The sequence below is a fragment of the Sipha flava genome, unplaced genomic scaffold (assembly GCF_003268045.1).
Source record: "Sipha flava isolate LNK unplaced genomic scaffold, YSA_version1 252_pilon_pilon, whole genome shotgun sequence".
NCBI classification, from domain to species: domain Eukaryota; kingdom Metazoa; phylum Arthropoda; class Insecta; order Hemiptera; family Aphididae; genus Sipha; species Sipha flava.
Genome location: NW_020272904.1, coordinates 1,320,496 through 1,336,588, shown reverse-complemented (window position 1 = coordinate 1,336,588; position 16,093 = coordinate 1,320,496). Strand labels below are relative to the sequence as shown.

Sequence of the window (16,093 nt, the reverse complement as noted above, 5' to 3'; positions counted from 1 at the left end):
CAAAAACAAGAACGGAGAAAAAAATTCTGTTTTTGTTTTTTGGCCTTAATAAATTCCATTGTCTGCCGAGATTATCAGAAAATAATATGCTATAAATATGGAAAAAAAAATATATATATATATATATATATATACACATACATCCGTCAAACCCTTTTAGATAGACACACGCGGGCTTGAAAAGAAACGCGATCTCCGTTTTATAATAACAACAATAACGAAACGAAAAATGCATTAGTTGCAATTTTAATGGCCCCCGGGGCACACGGGGTTGAACATACATGACAAATGCACAAACGCCAGTGGTGAGTTCCTTCAACCCCTGACCACGGTATGATGTGCGTGACCGTACACGTGATGTATACAAAAAAAAGAACCGAACATAAACCACGGCCCCCGTGAACATTTCTGCTCCTTTAAGCTCACCACTATCACTATTATTATTCCGATCGTATTGATGGTACTTGCCGAGAGTGCACTTGAATCGGATAATATTACCATCGCATTATTGAGGAAACGTTGGTTCGTCGCCAAATGATGTTTGTCGAATCGATGGTGAGATAGAGAGAGGAAGCTTTGGACACAAAAGCGGCTAGGTTCAAGAGTAAATTTAATATCGTGCATCCTGCGCACCGAATCCGTAAATCGTATTAGTGATATTTCACCCGTATTTTAACGTACAAGCATATGTGTAATGCATGGCGATATTCTCGCACGCGAGCTTGTTTAGACGAACGTGTTGGGTCAAAGAAATCCGATACGTCAAAAATAAAATCGTTCTGAAACGCAGGAAAAAAGAAACAATACCAAACGGACGATCATCAGCAAACGGACCTAGTAAATTAATAATCAAAATCATACGTATCGCACGAGTTTCGATACCGCTTATTAACCCATCGTTGGTTGCGTGGTGAGAAATTCTCTCATTACGATATTATTTCGGTCACCACTGTCTGTTATATCGGTTTATTGCCTATTAGTTGTGCTATACCATATCAGATACAGATAATCTAAAAATAGATGGGTATTAAACGACTTCGTAATTGATTATATATTGTCAGTATCCGTTTAACGTGAATCGTATACACACGGCGAGAGAAATTCTCTATACGCGACCAAACAAGTACGTTTTTTCTGTGTATTATTTTACTATGAATAATAACTAGGGCTGTAAATTTATAGGAAATTTTTTGGTGATTTTAAACATAGCTTTGTAAGTACATAATTTGAATTATGTAACTACGAATCCATCTATGAAAATTTTATTTTGCATATTTTTGCATTTTTTGACGTTTTTAATTTTTTAGGTCATTTTTTTGCATTTTTAGGTCATATTTTGCTTTTTTAGTTCATTTTCTAGTATTTTTTTATCAAATGCTATGAATTGACTTATTTGAAAATATTTTTTTTTATTTTATATAGGCTGTATATTATGTCAAATTTATATTTTATTAAATAATATTTTACACAAATCACAAGATATATACGGGTAAAGATAACGATTTGATAAAATAAGGCAATTATTAGACAACTAAATAAGTTATTGTGGCATATCGTATATCAGTCACGAATTTCCAGATTAAGTTATTAGTAGATATTTCAGTATTTATTGTTTAGTACCTGTTCGGCGTTCGCGAGTGTACAGTGAAGTGTGTCAATAGTAAAATGTTGAATTCAAAACCGCTTTTCTCGTCAACATTACGAAAGTACGTCAATGAATTTGGCGCTAATATTTTTAGTACGGATGGTACAATATTATACTGCAAAGTTTGTGAAATTAGAGTTTCGGCGGAAAAAAATTTACGATACAACAACACGTAGCAAGTAAGAAGCATATTGTAGATGTCAAAAAAAAAAACGATAAAGAAACTTCATGTCTTCAAACTTTGATCACAACTTCATCATCAAACTCAAATTTTAATAGTGACCTTTGTAAAGCTTTTTAAGTGCGAATATACCACTGAATAAATTATCGCAACCAACTTTTCGTAAATTTTTAGAAAAATATACTAATAAATCGATACCTGAACAATCAACATTAAGAAAAACATATGTACACGAATGTTACGAAGACACTTTATGTGAAATCAGAAAGTATGCATCAAGTAAAAAAAAATTTGGATTTCAATTGACGAGACAACAGATACAATGAGTAGATATATTGCATATACAATAATCGGCACATTAGAATTGGGCCATCCCGGTAAAGTTTTTTTATTAGATTTAACAGTGTTGGAAAAAGCTAATAGTGGTACAATAGTTAGATGTTTTGAAAGATCACTTTCGCTATTATGGCCGGGTGATATTCAATGGGAGAATGTTCTACTATTTTTACCAGACGCGGCACCATACATGGTGAAGGCAAGAAAAGCTTTAAAATTACTTTATTCTAAAATGGAACACGTGACATGTCTTGCTACATAGGGTAGCAGAAGAAATATGAAATATTTTTCCAAAAGTAGACGAATTCATTTCGAATGCATAAAAAATATTTTTAAAAGCACCGTATCGATTACAAATTTTTAAAACTATTGCTCCTAATATACCATTACCGCCTCAACTAATATTGACTAGGTGGAGAACTTGGTTGAATGCAGCCATATATTATTCTAAAAATTACGTTTTAATAAAACAAGTAGTCATGCAGTTCAACCGGGAAGATGCTATATATATCCATTGGAAAAGTACAAGATTTAATGGCCGATCGGAATTTAGAGTGCAATTTAGCGTACATTAAATCTAACTTTGGAACACTACCTGAAACTATCATTCGTTTAGAATTGTCTGGTCGTACCCTCGCAGATTCTATTCAAATTGTGACAGAATTTCAAAACAAAATTCAAGAAATAAAAAATGAAAGAGGTTAGATCGTTCAGTTAAAATTAAAAAATGTATTAGAAAAAAATACAAATTGCAATATATCGAAAATTCTTGAGGGAACTGAACTGTCCAGAACGTCTCTCCCAGATGACCTCAGCTTTGATGATATGGCTTTTATGCGATACGCTCTTATTATGTCTGTAGATGTTGAAAGGAGTTTTTCGGCATTTAAAAATTTGTTGTCAGACAATCGGCAGTCATTTTTATTTGAGAATATCAAACGAGCACTTGTTGTCCAATGCAATTGTAAAGACTAAAGATGAATAAGGTAAATAAATATCTGCAAATGTAAATTCAAATTCAATCAACATTTTTATTATTTTTTTTTTTTTTTTATTAAATAAACACTTTTTTGTATTAATGTATAATATTAATATAAATATAAATATAAATAATAAATATGAATTTTATTCTATAATTTTTGGCATTTTATATTCCTTTTTTTGCATTTTAAGTGCATATTTTATTGCATTTATTTGATATTTTAAATGCATTTTTTAAGGTTTTTTAGTGCATTAAATTTACAGCCCTAATAATAACATATCTGCTTGGTTTGAGGAAGCTGACGATGTTATATTAGATGATTTTGACCCCGATGAAGATGAGAGTGATGGAGAAGTATTAGATATTCCAGAAAGTAGTGATGAATCTGTTGAAAATTAAAGTGATTCCGAAATGTCTTATCCTGACGATTCAATTAGAAATGATTTTCGTGGATATAATAAAGGTAAAGATAATATTATCAAGTTGTATACTGACCCTCCTCCTCGTAATGTTAGAACTCCATAAAGAAATATTATAACACACCTTCCTGGTGTAAAATCGGCAGCAAAAAATGCTAAAACTATAATTCACTCTTGGGAACTTTTTTTCCCAACGATTGTTTACAAGAAATTACTACTTGTACTAATATATATTTATCAAAAATAAGTGATAATTATCAAAGGGACAAAGATGTTTTAGATACTGACGTAGATGAAATTCGAGCACTTATCGGTCTCTTATATATTGCTGGTATGTTGCGAAATAATCACATAAATCTTTCCGACTTGTGCGCAAACGATGGATTCTCTCCCGACATTTTTCGTGCTGTAAGTCTGAAAGACGTTTTTACCTTTTACTTCGCGCTTTACGATTTGATAACATACACACAAGAAATTAACGAAAAAAAATTGACAATTTGGCACCAATTATTAGAACGGTTTTTGATGAATTCGTAAATCGTTGCATATCATTTTATACATCAGGAGAATATTGTACAATCGACGAGATGTTAGAGGGCTTCCGGGGGCGATGTAAATTTCGTCAATATATAGCCAACAAACCTAATAAATATGGTATAAAGATTTTTGCTTTGGTAGATTCACGTGTATTTTATTCAGTAAATATGGAAATTTATGCAGGTAAACAACCGATTGGACCGTTTTTACAGAACAATAGTAGAGCTAGTGTTGTCAAATGTATGATAAAACCAATTGCTAAAACATGGCGTAATATTACTATTGATAATTGGTTCACTTCAGTCCCTTTAGCAGTCGGACTTCTAAAAGACTATAAAACTACTATGGTAGGTACACTGAAAAAAAATAAACGGGAGATACCAACATGTTTTTTAGACACAATAAATCGACAAATATGTAGTACAACATTTGGATTTGGAGATAATAATTGTCTTTTATTGTCATATGTACCGAAAAAAGGAAAAAATGTTATGATGCTATCAATAATGCATACACAAGGTGACATTGATCCAAACTCGGGAGATAATAAATTACCAGAAGTAATTTAATTTTATAATATATCAAAAGGAGGTGTAGACGTTGTGGATGAACTGAAAGGCGAATACTCAGTTTCAAGAAACAGCCACAGATGGCCTCTGATAGTATTTTTTTCTTTACTCAACTTAGCTAGAATAAATAGTCTAATTATTTACAAATCAAACACTGATATTGTTATTCCACGACACAAATTTTCAAAGCAATTAGGGAAAGACCTATGCAAACCTCATATGGTTCGACAACAAAGTATTCCAACATTATCTATTCCTCTAAGACAACAAATTACACGATTTAGTGGAGTCATTTCAAGCCCAGAAACTGGAACCGGTACAAGTGAAAAAGCAAAATGTTCTTATTGTCCAAAAAAGGAAAATCGATACACAGTGGTAATAGTAAATTTATATTTTAATGGTTAAAATATTTTATATTTATAATTATATAAATTATTATTTATATAGGTAATTTGTGCAACATGTTCAAATCCAATTTGCGATCCATATGCGATTCCTGTATCTGTAATACGCAAATTCAAAAATAAAACATTTAATTATTATTTTTTTTTTTTTTTTAGTAATAACAATATGTTAATGCTCGATTATTCAAATTGTAATATGTAATGTATTTTGTAAAAAAGAAAATATACATAAATACTGAAATATATATAGTTTAAAGTGCTCATTTATATAATAAATGTGTTTTGGTAGTTTATTACATATTATAAGACTTATTGAAGATAGTGAGAGAATCTCTCACCACGTGACTAAAGGAGTACAAAAAAAAAAAACTCAACCAACGACGGATTAACTCTTACGGACGTATACTACTAACTGCTACTACACATGATTAAATCCCAAATATTATTGTTTTGTATAGCAGTGTAGTATGCGAGTTCCGACGAAACATTTCCATTTCTTGATTCACGAAACGAACGAACAAACAAACGAACGAATTGCGATTGACAGAATTAATTAAAGTTTGTTAGTACGCGTGTGTTTATAGTGCGCGCGTTTACGTTAAGTTCCGTTTTGCTGCAGTAGAGGTAAGGAAGCGAGTTTACCATGGAAATTTCACGAGTGACTTTCACAGGAAATATTATAATAATCATTCTAATTTTGTGTATTTTTAAACATCATGAGTTATAATTTTTATTTAAAGATTTACTGACGTGGCATTGGATAACTAGTTTATCAACATGAAACTCGTGTTTAAAAAAAAAGGTTGCCTGTATCGATTTCTAGGAAATTTAAAAACTTATTAAACGTTTAATAATATTGTTGTAAAACAAAGGATTTTCGAACCCGTATAAAGGACGGTACGGTGGGTGAATTGTTTATATTTATGAACAGATTGTAATTAAAATGCATGATACTTGTGACGTATGACTGCTGAAGGATGAAAAAAATTATCAAGAATTACAAAAAAATTCATTACAAAATATGTTTGAACAAATGATTATTTTATGAGTTTTTAAAATCGAAATAAAACGTCACGGTTCAAAAAATAAAAATAAAAACCGACAAGTCGTTGTAACGTCGAAACTTTCCGTCACAGTTTAAGACTGGAAAAAGGAAAAAGTGGTCAAAACTAATGGGACAAATAATGGATAAGATAAGTTGAATTTATAAAGAATTAACCTTATGAGGACGTTCTTAAAAACTTGTAGGGACAATTAACAGTATATCATCGTTCGAAAGATATTATCTAGGAAAACAATTTTTCGACTCTAATTCACCATGAAAGCAGAATAATTTCGTTTACTACATCGTCTAATTAAATAAAAATGATTTGACCAATTGTTCAAAAACAACATGAGTCGCATAAAACTTAATACTAACATATACGTAAATACTAAACGCTTATTAACAGGGGACGGAATTAAGAATATGTAAATAAATCAATCATGACGGTTTTTCTTGAGAAATAGCATTAACTTTTTACGTGGTTTTCAGATGAAATATGGTAAGTAACCGAATTGGTTACCATTTGTCTGAATTGATTCTCGTTTATGTTCAGGTCATATAGTTACAATTTTAATTTCTAAGTATTATTTTTTAATATGAAATCATATGTGTCTACATTGACTATACATTTTTGCGAATCATTCCGTTTAAAGATAAAAAAAAAATTTACCAACACCCATCCTAATATATTTTATTTTATGGAGCCTTTGAACAGTGTTCAAACATAAATTGTATTAAATTTCACACTAACATTACAAGAAAACTTACCGAAAAATAAGAAACATATAACCAACACTTGGAAAGCTGTATTACTGAATATATTAATGGGAAACTACACGCTTAAAAAATTTGAAGAAAGCTTGATTTAAATTTGCAAGATTCGTTTAATCTGTCAGCTTAACAGTCATAACATTTAAATTATTTTATTTTATTATTTTAATTTTATATACTAAGTGATTACTTTTTGACTCACATATCAGCAATCACTAATTCAAATTTTTAACCAAGCCTACTCTAAAGTTAACAGCCCTCCAGAACTGTTCGCAAGAAAAAAGGAAAAATCACTATTAGACTAGAATCTAAAATATCATTCATATTTATTTAGATTGATTTATCTTGTTAAATTAGTCATTTATCATCCTTAATTGTCCAGTCATGCAAATAACCCAACATTCAAACAACATCTGCCAATGTTGGGTAAATTATTATACAAACGTACGAAAATCATCTATAAAACGGGTGGGTGTTCGGCTGCATGCAAACAGTCTACACCCAATATTTTACAATAACAACCGAAGCTCCAAGGCGACGTGATTGCGCTAAGACGAGACAGTGAAATGTATACTAAAGGACATTTCAGTTGATTTTCGGTAAATATTGGAAAAATCTTACTTCCGGGTGTTCGCCACAGTGGTAGAAAGCTAAATTATACTGCTGCTCCATTATCTACTAATGCGTTTAAACGTTGCCCGCGACTCATCAGAACGATAATAAATACACCGTGATTATAAATTACTTTCAATGTTTATGATCTGTTGTCGTAAACCATTACGCGAGTTACATATTATCTTGTTTACATTGGTTACGAACAACAACAAAAAATAAATGGATCGTTATGTATTTTAATGATCAAAACACAAAACAATTTTTGATAACTGTATAACATTCTGAAATGAAGATGATATACGACTGTAAATGTTTTTGAATTCTCGTTTACGTACGTGATTTGACAGTATTAATATACTAAAAAATACTCGTGGATAAGAAATTTTTTTTTATGAATAATTTTTTTTATTTCAGTAATCCATTAAAAACAATATTAACTAAACGTTGTAATATTTATATTGATTTCGTTGTGATATTTTTTTTTGTTGTCTTTCCGAGAAAATCTTTTTAACATCGTTAAATAAATAATATATTCACGTTCAAATTTCTTTAAGTAATTTTTTTAAAAGTAAAATCCTTTCAACTGTTACAATACATTTACCTCGGGATTCTCGGAAAGTGAGAATAATTTAAAAAAAATAAAATAAAATAAAATTACGATAGTAATTACTAAACGTCCGCTTGAACTATAATCATCCTAAACATAATGATGGATATCGAAATCGGATATGGGATGATCGTGGTGCTTGGATGAGATTGGACAAATTAAAAAATTCCATAGAGATTTGCGTGGGGGTGGAATAGATGCACAGAATCGGCGGCAGTAGTGGTGGTGGTATTTGAATGCAAAATGAATGCGGCGGGAGATGTTATAGTGGAGCAGCGAAAAACCGTGAAATATGTCCAAGCGCGGTTTATGGGATTGACCGGAAGGAGAGAGACATGGGGTCATCCATCACTCGGGATGGGGTCCTACGTTTCCCGCAACTCCACGAGCTCTTGGCAAGGGGTGAAAAATATTAAACTCGAGGAAATATAATAAATATATATATTTATATATAATGCAAAGGAGGAAAAAGAGAGCCAATGAGATAAATAGAGATTTCGAGAGAGTAAAGTTCGACTTTCATTAAAAATATCGTGCAACAGGAATATCTGAACGTACCGTCTGGTCCGGGGGTGAACTTTTTCCTTCTCGTGGCACTGGTATATAATCAATTGTACAGTTTAAATATTAATCTTAACTATCTTCATTGAGTAGGTTATAACATTAACAGAAAGTGCTCGAATTATAAAAGTATAAGTAAGAGAACTCTGTATAATTAGAAAAACTCATCTCAGAAGAATCTCCAACGTCATCAATAAACACAGTTCTTAAATCATTTTAAAATAACAATTATAGCAATAATCGATTTAATTTAGAAAATTAATATAAAATATGTTCAATGATAACACAAAATAATTCTCCATAATAATTAGGACATGAAAGCTATTCTTTATTTGTACCAATAGTTTTTTTTTTTTTTTTTTAAGTAATTTTATTTTTACTAATAAAGGTAATTTCTACCGATCTTGAAATGTAATATTTTTTCTAGAATTCAAAGTTTTCCGTGGATAAATATTATACAATGTATATTTAAAAAAATAATTTATAACTCATAATATTTTATAAAGCGAGAAGAATAATTTGGGCTATAGAGGTATCTTTACTTTCGACCCAGTAAAAAAATTAGCTGTGGTATGTGTAAAGAAAAAAATATTAGAGAAGTTCTGCCCACGTACACACATATCAACTTATATTATTTTTATTTCTAACATTTCAAAAACTAATTGCCATTTCGTTTCGATACTCTACTCATACATAATATAAACATTTTTATTTTTTTTTCTCGCGCAACTTTGTTTCTCACTTTATATTGATCGCACCAAAGTGGTTCAATCCCAGTATAATTTCTTACAAATATCTAAATCACTATATTCATATTTCTAATAGTTAATAACCACGAAAAATAATAGAACCCTTGGTATTTGGTATCTCCAAATCGTCTCGATATCCATGTTTCATGTAAAACAATAACAATGGTGTTGAGAAAATCTATTTGCATTTATTTATTGATTTATAACTAGGAAGAAATATGTTAAACAGCACATTATTAGCTCCTATCTTTGCGGTTTCTGCATATTAAATCCACCATCATCACCATATTATTATACATGCATGCACGCAATATCGCCGTACGGTTAGTTAATCGATTACGAGAATCGTTAATGACCGCCGCCGATTTGAAGACGATGAACAGAAAATGGCAATATGATTCGAAAGATAATGTGATGGAAGTAGATGATATGAACTTTTGCCGAAACTTTTGTCTCCATCTCTCGTTAAATGAATTTCGAATTTCCGACGATATCCGAGGGCTACAACTACCTCGCTATTCCTCCCTCCCGCTAAAGGCTTTTAAACTCGAGTGAAATTTCCATTTTGACGTCGGGGGTCACATCAAATATTCGTCATCGTAATTCAATTGCGGTGCACACGCAGACCGTAGTTGTTCGGCCGAGAGAGGCGGGAGTGTAGTTCAAAAAGTGCGAAGGGGGGCATACAGGGGTGATTTCGGAGGTTGAGGTACGGGGTGAAAGAATAAGGTAGGAAGAGAAAGGAAGATAGGGTAACCCGTATTAGCATCGAAGGGATCACATTCGTCGCGTAATGGTATTTTTCGTCCCGTATGACTTTTATGGTTTATTTAAATTTTAACTCCCCTCTCTATCACCACCCACTGTCGCTGTTTTATTTTGTTCGTTCTTATTTTACATAAAAATACAAAGTAAACAAAGGTTGTTTAAAAAATCACTTTGATGAACGCATATTATTATTATTATTATAACGCAAGCAGTGAGCCCGCCGCCATATGTGCTACAGTTTTTACGACCACCACCGACGAGCAAACATCGATTATAGGCACTAAAACGGGTCGTTTAAATGTGACATAATATGATATTTTTGTCTAATACAGTGATTTTTACACACGAGCAGTCATCAAACAGAAAGCCTTTGAGTATTATTATATGTACTCGATCCGTTACATTAACTAAATCACAGAACGATTCATTTGGTATAATAATTACCGCGAAATCAATTAAAATAAACTTATTTGAAGTCGTATATATTGTAATTAACCGTTTGGATTGTTCGATTGAAAACGCAAAAATCACACAACATTTTATACATATTTTTATTATCAATTTTTTCCCAGACTAAAATTGTTCAAGTTCAGCTGAAAATTCAATCTGAAATAGGCTGAAAACTTCAAATGGTTTTGTATGCAAAGTGTATTAAAAGTTTGGTGAGTTATTCTAATTTTTCTCCAATTAGTTTGATTATTGGTTAGCTTTATTCGATTTCTTACAAGTTATTTAAAAATACACAAAGAAATTGTTTTCTAACGGTGATTGTGATAACGAAATCGATATTTAATTAATCATCATAGATTTATTATTTATTTGCATGACAATCAAGAAAGATAAAAGCTATAAATTTCCAAATTATCTTGAAAAAAAAAAATAAAATATTTATGGTGAACATTTTTTGAGGCTACCACTTAATTCTGTAATGTTATTTAAATATTATCGATTACATCATTATACTCATTTATATTTTATAAAATTTCTTCCGGGTTTCTAGTTTAAAATCTTTATTCGGCTTAGACATTACAAAGTCAAGAGAGAAAAAAGAACATTTCTTATAATATTGAATCATTTACTTTTTTGTATAACATTAGTATAATAATAATATATTGTTAAACGATAAAACCATATATTACACAGAATTTTACTATATGGATATTTTCCGAACTGTTTTCAACGTATATTAATTTTGCTTATTTGTTAATAACAATATTAAAATGTCACTTTTAGACTATGCTTTGAAGCTTATTTTTAAAGCTAATTGATGACGACGCTATAAATGCACAGTTCATACGTGATAATCCGTTTTTACTAGTTTACTGTTATATTTTAGAAGAAAAACTGAAGTTATCATCACCAAATATATATTAGTATAATTAATAACACAAAAAAATCAAAAAAGTTCTTTTCAAAAACTTTAAAGCAGAAAATGAAGTCTAGTTCTTATTCTCCTATTTACTATACGAATATCATTATTGGCATATTGAATGAGAACCTTCAAACTAATTTAATGTTAGTTTTATCAACCGAAACGGTTACGTCATACGGACCGATTTTATTTGAACTAACCATTACGGTATACGGTTACGTTTTATAAGTTCACGTTTATGTTAATGGTGCCGTATAAAACATTTATAGGCGTTTAATTTCCAAAAAGGTTTCGGTTGATCGAAACTTTTAACTACCACCGGACGCATCAGAATTCCGCATACACAGGAATCATAGTGTTTTTCAAAATAATTTATATTAATTAATATTATGAATTTCATATCCCTATTTCCTTTGCATAACAAAACTTAATTCGGGTTAAAAAAGAAAATTATTAACAAAATAGTCAGTTATTGTGGAAAGTTCACGATCGTCGTCAACGAATCATTTTCTAATAACTTTCCAGTCAATAGTTTGCAAAAAAAAACCCCCCGATCAAAGAAAAAGACGATAAATAAATCGTTGGAGTTTGCAACAGAAAAATTTTAATGTTATGTGGTGATTTTAGAAATACATAGCAATATGTACAAATATCGGAATTGGATTTTTTTTTTTTATAGAAGCTTATATATGAATAGCGTATCACCATCGTATATAAGAACATAAATAAATGTTTAGTTTGAAGTGAAATTTAAATGTAAACGAAATATTGAGTTTTTATACACAATAATATTATAACAGATCGACTTGGCTTTTGGTTTGTTGAACATATTTTTTAAACTATTTTCATACTGTATACTGTGAAAATTAAATTTCGAATCAAAAAAACACAATGCACACTCACCTTAACGTTTATCGTCGACTCTGCGAACAACACAGTGATCAATTGCAATACAATGGGCAAAATCTGAAACACAAAACACATGGTTAAAAAATAGAAACGATTAATATCAGGATACAAAATAAAAACAAAACAAATAACAATAGCCATAAAATGGTAAGGGGGTAAGTATGAATATCACAAATAAATGTTTGACGGTAACGTTTTGTTAGAATTATTGTAGCCCGTATGTATACGGGTTTTCTCGTAAACACGCGCCGCGTGTAGAGAAAAGAAAAGTAAATAGAAAATACGACCCGGGGAACGAACGGCTAAAAAACGATTATGCCTATTGTGAGGCTACCGTGTACACAATACGGTCAAGAACTATACTGCATTTCTACCTCAATGGCGTTTCGTTTCTTTTTCTATTCATTTTACGTTCATCCACATTTTAAGGTTTTGATATGTCGTCATGACGGATCGAATTTTGTATTTAACAATTTTCATTTCTTACCATGATGTAAGAACATTTCCCAATGTGCACATAGGGGGGTTTTTTGTGTGCCGTATCCAATCGAGACTAATAGGAACAACCATTGTATCAATTTCAATTAAAGGCCTTAAGAGGTTTTGTGAAAAGAAACCTAGAAATACATATATATATATATATATATATATATATATATATATAATTTGTATTCTTTATGTAAGTTTTCAGTTATTTTACAAAATTAAATGAAGTCATATTGTTTAAGTACGAGTAGCTTCGTCAAACAATGTAACAATATTCAAAATTTATTTTTTATTTTTCTATCGTTTGCTTGTACAACGAAAATAAAGATAATAATGCACCTATAAATATGCGGTCGAATTCAATATAATAACGGACTATTACATAAATAGTTATGCAATATTATAACAACTGTTATCATAGAACGTTGAGTATGTAAAACAGGCCGTTCCTAAATACTGAAAGTTGATTTAAAGATTTTGGAGTCCGATGCATGAGTCCAACAAAGATGGTAAACGAAACCAACAAAACACCTCGTAAAAAAAAGAAATCGTCTGAAACGAATGACTCCCAAAGGATTATATGCAAGCGATGACAATGCCAACGTCTCTTTGAATTAAACTCTATGTTTAAGCGTACCCTGTGGAGGAACAATATGCATTTTCCCCGGAGACCGAAACAAAAAACGCGATACCATTAATAAAAAAAGAAAATAACACCGATAGAGGATAAATTAATGTATTAAAAAGATTAAATTTGTGTTTTCACGAGACGGTATACAAATTAATTTTAATATAATAACGTACCTAGTAATCATAATATATAAAAACAATGCTATTAATTTAGAAATTCTGGACACGCGATCGGGAAGTGCATTTCTAAGGAACTCAGAAGTATAGAACTCGTAAGGGGCTTATTTTTTATATCCAATCACAATAAAATAAAAGTTTTGGAGGCCTGACAAGTTTCTGACAAAAAAAAAAAAAGTATAAGTATTATGATAATATTCACAGAATTAAGTTGAAAGCGTGTTACTTTTTCGACGAAAACATCCATTTAGTTTACATTATTTATGCAGATAATTTATTCAACTGTTCAAATAAGTTCAAAAAGTTTTAACAACTGGATGAATAAAAGAAAATAAAAGAAAATCACGCTATATCAATCTTAAAAGGGTTTATTACACCTTTTGGAAGATAGAAATAAAACTTTTCTTTTTCGTTTGTTATCATACGTTATAAATAGCTATTAATAATATAATGTATAGTAACATAAGTGTATTAACGACTAATTTCCGTGAAAATGTTGCAATTAGAATTATTTAGTTAAAGTATTTCACGTGAGATTATTTTGAATTTTGAAACGTTCTGACGAACTTTTGAAAAATATTTCAATTATTAATTTCATTATAAAGAGATGTCTATAAGACGTAGTTATTGTTAAAATAGATTTTTGCAGTGTTATAGTTTTTAAATTTATAATTATGAACAGACAACATAAAATTGTGGTAATAGTTTGTCATTACTATCTATGATATTTGAATGGTATTTCTTTAGTTTTGATTTTTAAACATTTTTCTCAACCTGTGCTTAATCAATAATGTATTGATTAAAAAAAATAACATAACATAAATAGTAATTTTTTTAAACGTTCATATTACGAATAAAAAGTGTATTGTATTCACGGTTTAGCTTATATCAAATAGTAGTATTAACTTTAATACTTGTAAATTGTGTGTGAGAATGTATTATACATGTACCACTTCGATGTAATTTTTTCAAACATTTTTTTTTGGTTTTTCATTTCTTATTGAAATAAAATATCGAAAAAAATAAATTAAAATTCATGCAATTCAAAAACACTTATAAATGAAATGAATGAGATGAAAATATCAATATTGGTTTACACATGTATGTCAGTTCATATTTGTTTTTAATCCATTTAATGTGGATTGTATTTTGATGGGTTTCAGTATGGAAAGTTCATAAGAAAATCAAATAATATGTATTGTATGCGAGAAATCTATTGAATTAGCATGTAAGCAAAATGTTAAAATGATTGCGTGCTACGGGTTTCCTGTGTATAAGTAATATTGTTTGTGATGTAGTAATTATTTTACATCAGTAAGCCCGATATTTTTATAACATCTGATTTTACAAGATATACTTATTACTCGTATATATATATTAATTTGAATGTAAACAGATAAAAAGCAAAAATAATTTATTTTTCTCTACTGTATTTATTAATAAGATTCACATTAGTGATGGGAATTATTCGAACATTCGAATATCAGTATTCGATGCTAAAATACAATACGTAACGAAAATGATTCGTTTAAGTTTTTGCGCAACACAAAACGTTTAATAATAATATTATATGGCTTATGGTGCATAAAGGTCTGCGAGAAGTGAATTCGAAGACAGCGGTATTTACTATTTGACAGGGCAATTAAAATAAAAAAATAAAAATTGTGCAAAATACTTGAATATCATAATTAAATTATTACAAATACATAAAATTATTATTAATACAATATAAACTATAAATCACTCTAGAGAACATCGATTACAACGATATACTACTTACAACAAGCAAATCGTTAGGTCCCGGCACGGCACATATGATTGTATGTCAAAATATACGTCTACAACGATTAAAATAAAGCTAACTACGAACAGGTACCTGCAAAATAAGAACTATTTTCCTATTAATCATTGACATACATTTTCTTTAGTTGTGTAGATATGGATTATTTATTAATAATAAATAGTATAAAAAGCTTGTCACGGAGAAACGGATAAAACAAATTAAGTATTGTACTCGTAGCATCGAATACTGATATTCGAATGATCGAATATACATTACATTACTAATTCACATACATTTAAAACCAAACATTGGATAATGTGATATAATGATTTTATAAATACGTAGATACAGACGATACAGACCATATGAAGGCTTTCTTATTTTTAATTAAAAACAAATAAATTACAATAAAAACAACTTTGAGATCGTTTTTTTAACTGCTAGTTTGGTGCTCTTATTACTTTTTATTTTTAAATTGCTCCCACTCAGCGAATTAATTTTTAATAGTATGACTGCTGCACTTGTAAAAATTAATATTTGAAGACAA

General features: G+C 30.0%; 1 protein-coding gene across 2 annotated transcripts in view; it reads right to left on the bottom strand.

The window, feature by feature from the left end:
* LOC112684558 (semaphorin-2A) overlaps positions 1–16,093 on the bottom strand; it is a 478,554-nt gene that overhangs the window by 384,586 nt on the left and 77,875 nt on the right. For both annotated transcript variants that reach the window (XM_025556135.1, XM_025556136.1), the window contains one exon: positions 12,465–12,527. The gene's annotated coding sequence lies outside the window, so the exon portion shown is untranslated. The remainder of the gene's footprint in view (positions 1–12,464; positions 12,528–16,093) is intronic.